This window comes from Littorina saxatilis, unplaced genomic scaffold, assembly GCF_037325665.1.
Source record: "Littorina saxatilis isolate snail1 unplaced genomic scaffold, US_GU_Lsax_2.0 scaffold_2933, whole genome shotgun sequence".
NCBI classification, from domain to species: domain Eukaryota; kingdom Metazoa; phylum Mollusca; class Gastropoda; order Littorinimorpha; family Littorinidae; genus Littorina; species Littorina saxatilis.
The window spans coordinates 1-12,000 of NW_027126065.1; the positions used below are offsets into that span (position 1 = coordinate 1).

Here is a 12,000-nt window from a genome sequence, read left to right on the forward strand (position 1 = left end):
ATAAAACGGTTTGCATTGAAACGTTAAAATAACGTTAAATAAACGTTAGCACATAACCGTTCAATATCAAACCATATTTAAACGTTAATTTAACGTTTGGTCGAAAACAATTAAAAAACGGTTTGCACTGAAACGTTAAAAAAACGTTAAATAAACGTTGACACATAACCGTTCAAAATCAAACCAATTTCAAACGTTAATTTAACGTTTGCCCGAAAACAATTAAAAAACGGTTTGCACTGAAACGTTAAAAAAAACGTTAAATAAACGTTGACACATAACCGTTCAAAATCAAAGCAAAATCAAAAAAAAAAAAAAAAAAAAAAAAAAGTTATTGTTGTGGTGGCAACAACTTGAACAAGAAACTTTTTTTTTTTAAATGTCAAAAATTTTTTTTTTTTTTTAAATATAATTTTTTTTTAATTGACATATATATCAAAAACAAAACTTTCAAAAAAATGTATTTGTTAAAAAAAAAAAAAATTAAAAAAAAACATAATGTAACGTTAAATTAACGTTAGTTTTATGCTTTATGGCTACGTTTCTTTCACGTTTTATGGCGAACCTTAAATTAACGTTAGATTTAGGTTAGTTTACTCATCAAGATAAACGTTAAATTAACGTTAACATTAAACGTTAATTTAACCAAAATAAAACCATAATATAACGTTAAATTAACGTTAATTTAACGTTTACCGCTAATGTCAATTTGACCAAAATAAAAGTATAATACAACTGCTGTTTGAATGTATTTTTCACGTTGAGTGCTAACATTAAAAAGAACCCCCAAAAACATAATCAAACAAATCATAAGGAAAATAATTGTATTTAAATTTTTTTTTTGCTTTGTAATTTTTTTTTCTTATTTGAAGATGCATTTCCCATAATCTTTTCTGTCTGCTGTTGTTGTAGTGTTTGTTATATATGTAGCTAAAACCGTGTTAAAAAAAGACAAGCAAACACCAACAAATCAAAGTTTGAAAAAGGTTTTTGGTGAGAATGGTTAACTTTGCAGCTAACGCTATTTTATCTTGTTGTATTACTTAATCCGGAGAGCATGCAGGCTGTTGATTTTTGATCTCTGTCTCATTGGAAGGATGGTACTGGCCAGGTCTCATATTTTGAGCCAAACAGTGTACATGCTAACATAAAACAAAACAAAAGACAAATAAATAAAACCATTAGAAACATGTTTTGAGAATATGTTCTAAACATTTATTCATCATTCCCTGATATTTCCACAATATAAAAAATAAAAAATACACAACCATGATGAAAATGTCAAAAGTTGAATCAGTTCTAAAGTTTCTAGAAGTGAGTTTGGATATATCACACTTTTAGGTTCTGTACCTAGAAATTTACCAATTCTATTCCATCTTTTGGGTTTAAAAAAGTCTTTGCAGATATATATTATACATCTGAAATGATGCCAGAAGAGACAAGGAAATATGAGGTTATTTGCAACACCACCAGCAGAGGAAGAAGTCGCTCACTTTGCAGCAGCAGATAAAAAGAATTGTTGAATTTGAAGCAGGAGCAGACACAGAAGTTGTTGAATGTGTAGTATCTGCAGCAGACAAAGAAGTTGTTGAATTTACAGCAGACGATATATTTGTTAAATCTGCAGCAGCACACAAAGAAGTCATTCACTTTGCAGCAGCTCCAGACAACAAGAATTGTTGAGTTTTAAGCAGGAGCAGACACAGAAGTTGTTAAGTTTGCAGCAGGAGCAGCGGCAGACAAAAAAAGTTCTTGAATTTGCAGCAGACGATATACTTGTTAAATCTGCAGCAGCAAACAAAGAAGTCATTCACTTTGCAGCAGCTCCAGACAACAAGAATTGTTGAATTTTAAACAGGAGCAGACACAGAAGTTGTTAAGTTTGCAGCACCAGCAGACAAAGAAGTTGTTGAATTTGCAGCAGACGATATATTTGTAAAATCTGCAGCAGTAGCCATGGAAAAAGTTGTTGATACAACCAGTGCAGACGATGACATGTCTGCAATAGGCGACTTTGAAGATCTGCTCCACATGCTATGACACCTGCAAAGACAAAGAATGCAACAATCTTAAAACAAAGAATTCAGTGTTATTTCAGAACTTCAGTGTAAACACTATAATTATGTCTTCTTTGTTGGTGTTCTTTGCTGTTCTTTGCTGAACATAGAACTGAAGGTAAATAAGGTTTAAATTGTCTTTGCATTATGCCAATATTGTTGAATTTACTTCTGTGAATTTGCTAACTTTGATAGCATCATTGTGTGTTTGAATGAAATGCTCTATGTCAATGCTGCCTGGCACGGATAACAGCCCTACCAACCCGTCCACCTACACCCCCACCCCACCCACACACACTCACACAGAACACCTTCCAACAAAATTTTCCCCAGACTAAGACAATAGAATGTCAGTTGGACCTTGACTAAAAATATGCATAGGTAAAGATGTCCCAGCTACAACAAATTGTTCTGTCGGAAGACCTCCAACATGCCGAAATGATGTGATGGCCGACCAGCCAAGGATTAGAACAATGCGTCATATAATATCAGCATGTATCAATGACCCTAGGCTGAGGCCTGACAATAACACTGCCTTCTCTCAAATATGATTTTCTGTTATAAATATAATAATATGACTGCTGGAACATTCTGATTCATCTTAGCGTTAAACAAGGATTTTACCTGCAAACACACACACACACACACACACACACACACAGTGACACACACTTACTTGGCCTCAACAGCCAGAATGTCGGGGTTGTACCTTGTAGTTTACATCCCTGTGAATGCTTTCTGTTCCATCCTCATGGTAATTCCTCCCACCCTGCAATGAAAATTGAAAGCATTGATGTGTGAATTGCATTAATTACAATAGTCTAAACACACTCAAATCTTTACTTGTTAATGAAGACAGAGAGATAGAGAGTGGGAATAGAGTGGGGGGAGGGGAGAGAGCAGTTGTCAATCAAACCTTGTTTTAAAAATTTAACTTTTATTTTTAAGTGTCTTTGAATAGATCATTTTCGAAAATAACTCCCCATGCCTCTCCTGAGATCTCTTATTTACTGTACAGTTATGCATTTGACCTGAAGCTGTAAGATTGAACAGTAAGTGCCCTGCGTGCACATGTGTGGAAAGTATCAGATTGAGAGAGAGAGAAAGTCTCAGATTGAGAGAGAGAGAGTAACAGACAGACAAAGACAGAGAGAGAGACTGAAACTGAGAAAGAGACAGAAGGCAGGAAAGAAAGAGAGAGAAATCCACCTTTCCAATCGTTATGCATGATATTGCTTTGATATTTGTGACTCGTATGAAAAATAAGTCAACAATCACAATGCCAACGGATCGTGAACTATGAATTTACAACAGCACAGTTCAACATTACCTGAATTTCTTCCTGCTGAAAGTTCCATTTGCCATTCGCCTCAGCGTCACAAGATCTGTATTACTATTAGTCCTGATATATGCTGAAGTGTAGCATGTTATCTTATACATGTGTCAGCAGTCACACTGGCTTTGAAGTTGCTAGCGTTTTAAAAACTGTTACAGAAACTTTTTTTAATTTCGATTCCACTGTGAAAGGTTGAGACTGAGAGTACTGTCCCTTGGCGATCAAGGGAGGTCACTCAGAATTTTCGTTCCTAGTTATCGAACTTGGACGTAACGGCACGTTGTCAACAAATGCGTTGGGAAGATTGAAAACTGGCAGTTGCAAGAGCACTATTGTAAGAGAAACCGTGACTATCGGAAGGGTTGTCACACTATGGGTATCCCGTAAAACCCGTGTAAAATATTACACTATGTGATACACCAACAGAAACGAACCAGACTGGACAGTCCAATACTAAGACCGAAGGCGCAAGACATAATTACTGGACTGGTTTCAAGAGTTTTACAAACTTTGAGTGAGTATTGCCTCAGTGAACTTGGAAGATATAGATTTGCTAATTATTGAGACTTTTTCTTTTTTATTATGTATTTTTCTTGGAATATAAGACTAAAAAGTGTGTTTGTTTCTTATGTGTGTGTGTGTTTGTGTGTGTGTGTGTGTGTCACTGTGTGTGTGTCACCGTGTGTGTGTGTGTTTAGGTGTTTGCTGTTTTTCTTTATTGTTGTTGTTGCCTGAAATGGTGATTTGAACTAAGAATCTATTCCTTTTATGATTCTGTTGTGCATAATAAATAGCTTTTATTCTTTCAGATTTATAGTTATACCACAAAAAAAACTGTCTGCATTTGGTGGGGAGGTGCCTTAACTGGTCAAAAAAAAAGTGAGCCGATTGATGGCATGGCCGTTCATCGCATTTGGATGGTAAAAAGCAAAACCAGTTTCCATTCTTCAACAAGCTGAAGGTTTGCATTGGAAAACAGTAAGTGTTTTTTTTAAATGAGTTTTCAATGTAACTGACAGAACAATTTGTTGTATAATTATTATAATCAGTTGTGTAATGCTTGCAAAACATACAGTCACATGTACACACGCATCCCCCACCCCACCCCACCCCTTTCCACATATACACACACACACACATGTACACACGCATCCCCCACCCCACCCCACCCCTTTCCACATATACACACACACACACACACACAAACTCCAATTTGAACTGTTCCTGTTTCAGTGGTGGACCTTTCTGGTGACCTGTAATTACTCAACTGTCAGTTGGAACATATTAGGGAAAATAATCTATCATTGTGCTTTTGTACATTTGTTGGTTAAATCAGAATTACTTACAATTCTGTTTCCAGTCCTTTGTGCAAATTCGTATTAATTGGACATTATTTCTTTCAGATGAAAAAATCCTGTCTACAATCGGAGATGGGGGTGGCAATGGGAGGGGGCCACAGTCTGAAGGATGGCTGTACCAAAGCATGCAGTTGGAAGGGGACAACCCATCAAGGTTTACAATTATCAGCTTTGAAAACAGTGAGTACAATTTGGTACATGTATAATTATTGTTGTCAGTTGTTTATTGCTTGTAACAGACCCCCCCCCCCCACACACACACACACACACACACACACACACACACACACACACACACACACACACACACACACACTCATAAATTCAATATCAACCGTTTCTGTTTCAGTGATGGACTGGTATGATGAACTTTTCTGTTTTTAATAACATTTAGGAAAACATGTTGTCATTCTGTGCTTGTTTGTTTTTGTGATAACTGAGAATCCTTGTTCTCATTCCTGTGCACATGTATTTATATTGATTTTTATTCGCTCAGATAACAAGCAAGTCTGCAATTGGTGGGGAGGTGTCTGGACTGGTGGGAAGACTGATGAGTTCATTGATGACAGATGATTGTACCAAAATTATTCAATCGGAAGAGGGAAAAAACATCGAAGTTTCCGTTGTCTGTGCTGAAAGTTCACACTGTTGACCAGTAAGTGAATTGTTTAAATCAGTGTCGTCTTTTTTGAGTCACTTGAGAAAAAGTGACTCTATGTAATCGGTCAGTGTTAGTCTGTCCGGCCGTCCGTCCGTCCGTAGACACCACCTTAACGTTGGACTTTTCTCGGAAACTATCAAAGCGATCGGGCTCATATTTTGTGTTTAGTCGTGACCTCCAATGACCTCTACACTTTAACGATGGTTTCGTTGACCTTTGACCTTTTTCAAGGTCACAGGTCAGCGTCAAAGGAAAAATTAGACATTTTATATCTTTGACAAAGTTCATCGGATGTGATTGAAACTTTGTAGGATTATTCTTTAGATCAAAGTTTTTACATCTGTAGCCTTTTACGAACGTTATCAGAAAAACAAGGGAGATAACTAGCCTTTTCTGTTCGGCAACACACAACTTAACGTTGGGCTTTTCTCGGAAACTATAAAAGTGACCGGGCTCAAATTTTATGTGAACGTGACTCCCAGTGACCTCTACACTTTGACGTCTGCTTTGGTGACCTTTGACCTTTTTCAAGGTCACAGGTATGTCTTGAAGGAAAAAAATTGAAATATCATATCTCTGAAACTATTCATCGGATTTGATTCAAACTTTATAGGATTATTCTTTACATCAAATTATTTACATCTGTAGCTTTTTACAAACGTTATCGGAAACACAGGGGAGATAACTAGCCTTTCCTGTTCGTCAACACACAACTTAACGTTGGGCTTTTCTCGTAAACTATAAAAGTGACACAGCTCTAAGAGTAACAAATGTTAGTGTGTCTACTGTTAATATGATTGCTTCGAAAAAAAATTAATGATGCTAGTTTATGTGAATTAAGTTATTAATGGGGTTTGTTTATGTGAGATTAATGAGAGTATTTTTAATGCCAAGGTAAATATTTTGTTGCTCGATCCATGCAATCTCATTCTTCAGGAATGCATTGTGTTGTGAATAGCAATTTCTTCCTGTCCATCTGATGCCTCATATAATATTCAGAACTGCGAAAGTGACTCGATCGAGCGTTTGCTCTTCTTGTTTTCTGTGGTGCTTAATTTCAATATCAGTTGTGTAATGCTTGCAACACACACAATCTCTCTCTCTCTCTTTCTCTCTGTTTCTTTCTCTGTTGTTACAAATTGGGCTGAGACTTTTGATTTTGCATATGTGGACTTGCGCCTGTGTGTGTGTGTGTGTGTGCGCTTGTGTGCCTGTGTGTGTGTGTGCCTGTGTGTGTGTGTGTGTCTGTGTGTGTATACATTGGTGTGTTTCTTAGTACATGTATTGTATGTGTTTGTTACTGCTAATGTGTGTGAATGTGTGTTTGTTGTACTACGTTGCAAGCCCCTGAAGCAATTTTTTGATTAGTGCTTTTGTGAACAAGAAACAATTGACAAGTGGCTCTATCCCATCTCCCCCCCTTTCCCCGTCGCGATATAACCTCCGTGGTTGAAAACGACGTTAAACACCAAATAAAGAAAGAAAGAAAGATGTGTGTTTGTAAGTGTATATTTGTGTCAGTGTATGTGTCTGTTAGTGTGTGTTGGTGTTAGTGTGTGTGTGTGTGATTTAGTTTGTAATCCCAGCCATTGACTAAGGACCGTGTGTGATTTAGTTTGTAATCCCAGCCATTGACTAAGAACCATTTTTCCTTCTCTATCCCAGGTTGGTATCCTGCATAAGATTATGACCACTTCAAAGTCAGGGAGCTGGGCCTGGCCACATAGTTCAAGCAGAAGTTGAACTACTCCCTCACCATTACCATCATCATATTCTGTGAGGTGGACTTCACCTACGACCAGAAGTTTGACCAGCGTCAAAGAGCGAGTGCAGGCAGCTGCCAGTGCTACAGGACATCATTGCGCGCCATCTCACTAACAAGATTCAACACCTTTGCTGACCCACAGCTTCTGAATGCTGTGTTTGCAAAGCAGCCCGGCATCAAGCCTCATTTACATGGGTGCCATCATTCAGGACTAACACCAACAGTTCATAAACAAATATTCACTGTGCACACACGTTTGGCAAAGTGGAGCAGAAAACTTGCAGTCTTGCTGCTTGTTAATTTTTATTCATCGATGATTGTTTTTCATCTAGCTACTCCACAAAATATGTTAATATCTTTTGTGATAGCAAGAATTTTAATGAAATGAAGCAGAGCGCTATTTTAATATCTGAGAAACAAAGGGACGTAATTGCTCTGCTATTTGACATGTGCAACAAGAGTAAGTGAGATTATGTGGAAGCAATTTTCTTGGCACCTGTGAGAATAACACGCTTTTGAATGAACAAAAGACTTTACATGCATGTCGCACGTGTATGCATTAATAGCGCTTACATCCCTTCGTTTCTCATATTTTGTGCTACTGACTTGCTTGTATTACTAGAGACATCCAGGTTTGCCTTCGTCAAAAGTTCGTGAGTTCCGATCTTCGCGAGTTTGTTGAAGTGGTGACGTCACATCCCGTCACGGTCACCACTTTCCAATTTCGGTCCAGATCTACGCGAAATTCTTCGTGCGCGTTCGTCTGTTTTTCGAAACAGTGATGACGTGACGAGTAGCGTTATATATGACGAGTCTTTTTTATCGGAATATTCCAGACATCTGAATATGCTGGGTACACACGCAACACTGACAATTTTTTTCGATTTTTAGATTCATTCCTGTAAAATCTCCCAACTCTAAAACAAAATAGGCCTAGTGGAAACAAGTGTCTTGTGCAAGAGAGATCAAGGGAGATAATTGGCAGGATATGTCGCCCGTTGACTCAAGTTCTGAGTTTTGTGTGGGTATCCGTGTTCATGCACTAGGCCTCCAAAATGAACAGTTTACAGATGCACAGTCCACAGAAGCGTCGTAAAGATATCAAACTTTAACACTGCGCACATAAAACATATTTTTAACATTATGAAAAGGACTAAAAGTACTCGCGAAGATTGCTGATTAAGGTTCGTCAAACACGCCTTTTTCACCACGCAGATCCCGGTCTTCGGCAAGCCGTGGTGGGCGCGAAAACCCGAGCGCATGCGCATTGAGGCACAAAGTTAAAAATAGAAAGGAAATCCCCACCACCGACGAATGTTCGTCTGACGAAGGTTGAATCTGGATGTCCCTAGTGATTGTGCAAATAATTTGTATTGTTTTCATCTCTGATTTTGTCATTAACAATGATCGCTGTCGATAATGAGTTTGCACAGCCCTATGGTATTTACCTTGATGAACCCATACCAGCATTGTGATTGAAATTCTTAATTGCTGATCCTGTTATCGCCTTCTGATGATTTTTTTTTTTATCAAGTTCAGACTATTATTAGTCAATGTAGCATTGCTTCAATGAGATTAAGTCTACATATAATTTTTGCCTGCCCGATTGATAATACTATGCTGTGGTATTTTACTGAGACTGAAAAATGTGTTGTAATATTTTTTTAGTTCACATTTTCATGTTTTAGCAATTGAAGGAATTTAGTTTGCATTGTTCAACATTTTAAAAGTGTTACTGTTATCAAATTAGTATTCACATATTGAATTGTTAAAGACCCCAACAATTTAAATTTTAAATAAAATTTGTGATCTTGAATTTTCTGTGCATTAATTCAAATTTGTATTTGCAAATGTTATTTTAATGTTTTCAGGAGAACGTAAATTTAACGTTTGCATGTGAACGTTAATTTAACGTTGGCATGTGAACGTTAATTTAACGTTTGCATGAAAACGTTTGATTATGGTTTTGTTTTGGTTAATTTTATGTTTGCATGCAAACGTTAAAAAAACGTTAAATAAACGTTAATCTAACGGTTATATTATGGTTTTGTTTTGGTTTGTTTTTAGTTATTTTTACGTTAGAGGTTAACGTAAAATTAACGTTAATTTTACGTTATTTTATGGTTAGTTTTTGGTAAAACTAACGTTAAACTAACGTAAAAAGTTAACGTTACATTAACGTTAACCAGATGAGCAAAGTAACGTTAATGTAACGTTAACTTTTTACGTTAATGTAACGTTTACCGCGAACGTTAATTTAACGTTAATTTAACGTTAGCATGCTATCTGGGATGTAACTGGGTGAGACAGTCTGTGCTGCGACTTCTGTCTTGTGTTTGGCGCACGTTCGTGGTCGGCTGGGCGTTAAACAAACAAACAAACAAATGAAGAATATGACAGTATCACTGAAAAGACAGTCCCCCATCCACACCCCATATGCGCACAACATTGTAATGTTCACCTACCCAGTGTAGTATTGTAATAAATGTTTTGGTTTTAAAATTATTAAGGATTTGTGATTTTAGTTATTGTCGTCATAGTTTTGCTTAGTGCTTGGGTTCTTGGTGTTATGTCTCAGTTAAATGTATGCTTTGTATGCTTGTTGATTTGTGCTAGTTTATTCTATAATGAATTTGTAAAGCGCCTGGAGCCAATTGATGGGACTCGCGCTATAGAAAAGTTATTTATTATTATTATTATTATTATTATTATAACTGATGTCTGATACATATATAATTCTTACTGATACTTCTATACTGTTTATTTTACGCATATGTACAATTGATGGTTAAACACGTTTTGTTAAGGAGGAGCATGCTTGTGCGTGTGTGCTGTTGTGGGGAATGTATGCGGGCGTGCGTGAGAGTGTGTGTGACGGAGATTGCAAGCGATGTTTGGAAGGGCGTGTATGGATTGATTGATTGTACTCTGGCCAAAACATGTCCCTAGTGTACTGCACATGGTTGAAATAAAGTCTTATGTCTTATGTCTTATGTCACGTGTGTCTAGAAAGAAGGCATGAGACTGACCCAGTCACGAGAATTGTCATGAAGTGGATGACGCAAATACACGACTGCACTTGTGCGCGTATGGGGTGTGGGTGGGTGACTTCTTCTTCTTCTTCTTCTTCTTCTTCTTCGTTCATGGGCTTAGACTCCCATGTTCCCTCATGTTTTTAGCACGAGTGGATTTTCACGTGTATGGCCGTTTTTACCCCGCCATGCAGGCAGCATACGCCGATTTCGGGGGAGGCATGCTGGGTATTTCGTGTTTCTATAACCCACCGAACTCTGACATGGATTACAGGATCTTTTCCGTGCGCACTTGGTCGTATGCTTTTGTGTGCACACGAAGGGGGTTAAGTCACTAGCAGGTCTGCACATAAGTTGACCTGGGAGATCGGAAAAATCTCCACTCTTAACCCAGCAGGCGGCAGCGACCGGGATTCGAACTCACGACCTCCGGATTAGGAGGCCGACGTCTTACCACCAAGCCACTACGCCCGATGGGGGACTGTCTTTTAATACTGTCATAATTTTATTTTTATTAATGATGAAAATAAACTTTTTTCATAATACAATATTTTGCGCGATCATTCTTATTTGTTATTGTCTCTTCAGCTGATATTTAAAATACTATTTGAGACCAATGCAAGTTTGTTTCTCCCTCAGCTGAGGACAAATTATCTTTTGATACTGTCATTTTGTTATTACCAACAACAACAACAAAATATATATATACCGGCACGGTTGGCCTGGTGGTAAGGCGTCCGCCTCGTGATCGGGAGGTCGTGGGTTCGAACCACGGCCAGGTCATACCTAAGACTTTAAAATTGGCAATCTAGTGGCTGCTCCGCCTGGCGTCTGGCATTATGGGGTTAGTGCTAGGACTGGTTGGTCCGGTGTCAGAATAATGTGACTGGGTGAGACATGAAGCCTGTGCTTCTGTCTTGTGTGTGGCGCACGCTATATGTCAAAGCAGCACCGCCCTGATATGGCCCTTCGTGGTCGACTGGGCGTTAAGCAAACAAACAAACAAACCAAAAATATAATTTATATATAAACGCTTTAACTGAAGATCAGGATCCTTTAAAGGGCACGCTCCTCTTGAAAACAGTTCGGCAAACACGGTCACAAACACACACACACACACACACACATACACATATGTATACACATACATCCACCCACACACACACATACTAGCGCGCACATACACACACACACACACACGGGCGGCACACACGCGCGCGCACATTCACACACACACACACACACACACGCGCGCGCGCGGCGCCGGATAAACTTGATTTATACTGAATCCAAAACTGTGGCAGTGAGATTAAACGTGTCGCAAGCAATACAAGTTTCTGCTTCAACTGGATTTGACGGAGAAAAGAAAAGCATCGAGGCACTTGTCTCATAATAATATCTAAGATTGAAAATGAATTAAATAACACACCAATCATAAACACAGACACACGTGGGCTCTATATAACAGGCTGTTTGACACTCATAACCTGTTGCAATACACACAGATACCACCTTGTGTAACTAGCAACTTTTTATCGCACGTTCAAGAGTGTGATATTTTATCCCGACACTGAGAAAATGGCTAAACAAGTACCACTCATGAAGAACTGTCTCTTGATATTTCGTTTCCACGTGACCAAACCAGCGGGTGCTTGCGCACCTTTAGGGTAGTGTTGTACTACAAAGCTAGGTCCGGTTTTCTCTTCGTTGTTGTTGACCGAAGCGTGACAGTTAGTGAATCGGAACTATGGAATTTCTCACGCACTGCACACCAATTAAGAAAAAAAACAA

General features: G+C 38.2%; 2 long non-coding RNA genes across 2 annotated transcripts; one reads left to right on the forward strand and one right to left on the reverse strand.

Moving 5' to 3' along the window:
- Positions 1-1,071: 1,071 nt before the first annotated feature.
- On the reverse strand, positions 1,072-3,682 carry LOC138954509 (uncharacterized). Its single transcript, XR_011451868.1, has 3 exons — positions 3,388-3,682; positions 2,734-2,826; positions 1,072-2,043 (listed from the first exon to the last, which is right to left on the reverse strand). It is a non-coding gene; the product is annotated as an uncharacterized lncRNA (long non-coding RNA).
- Positions 3,683-3,800: 118 nt separating this feature from the next.
- Positions 3,801-9,214, forward strand: LOC138954508 (uncharacterized). The gene is made up of 5 exons (XR_011451867.1): positions 3,801-3,907; positions 4,203-4,371; positions 4,797-4,931; positions 5,248-5,406; positions 7,078-9,214. It is a non-coding gene; the product is annotated as an uncharacterized lncRNA (long non-coding RNA).
- The last annotated feature ends 2,786 nt before the right edge of the window (positions 9,215-12,000 follow it).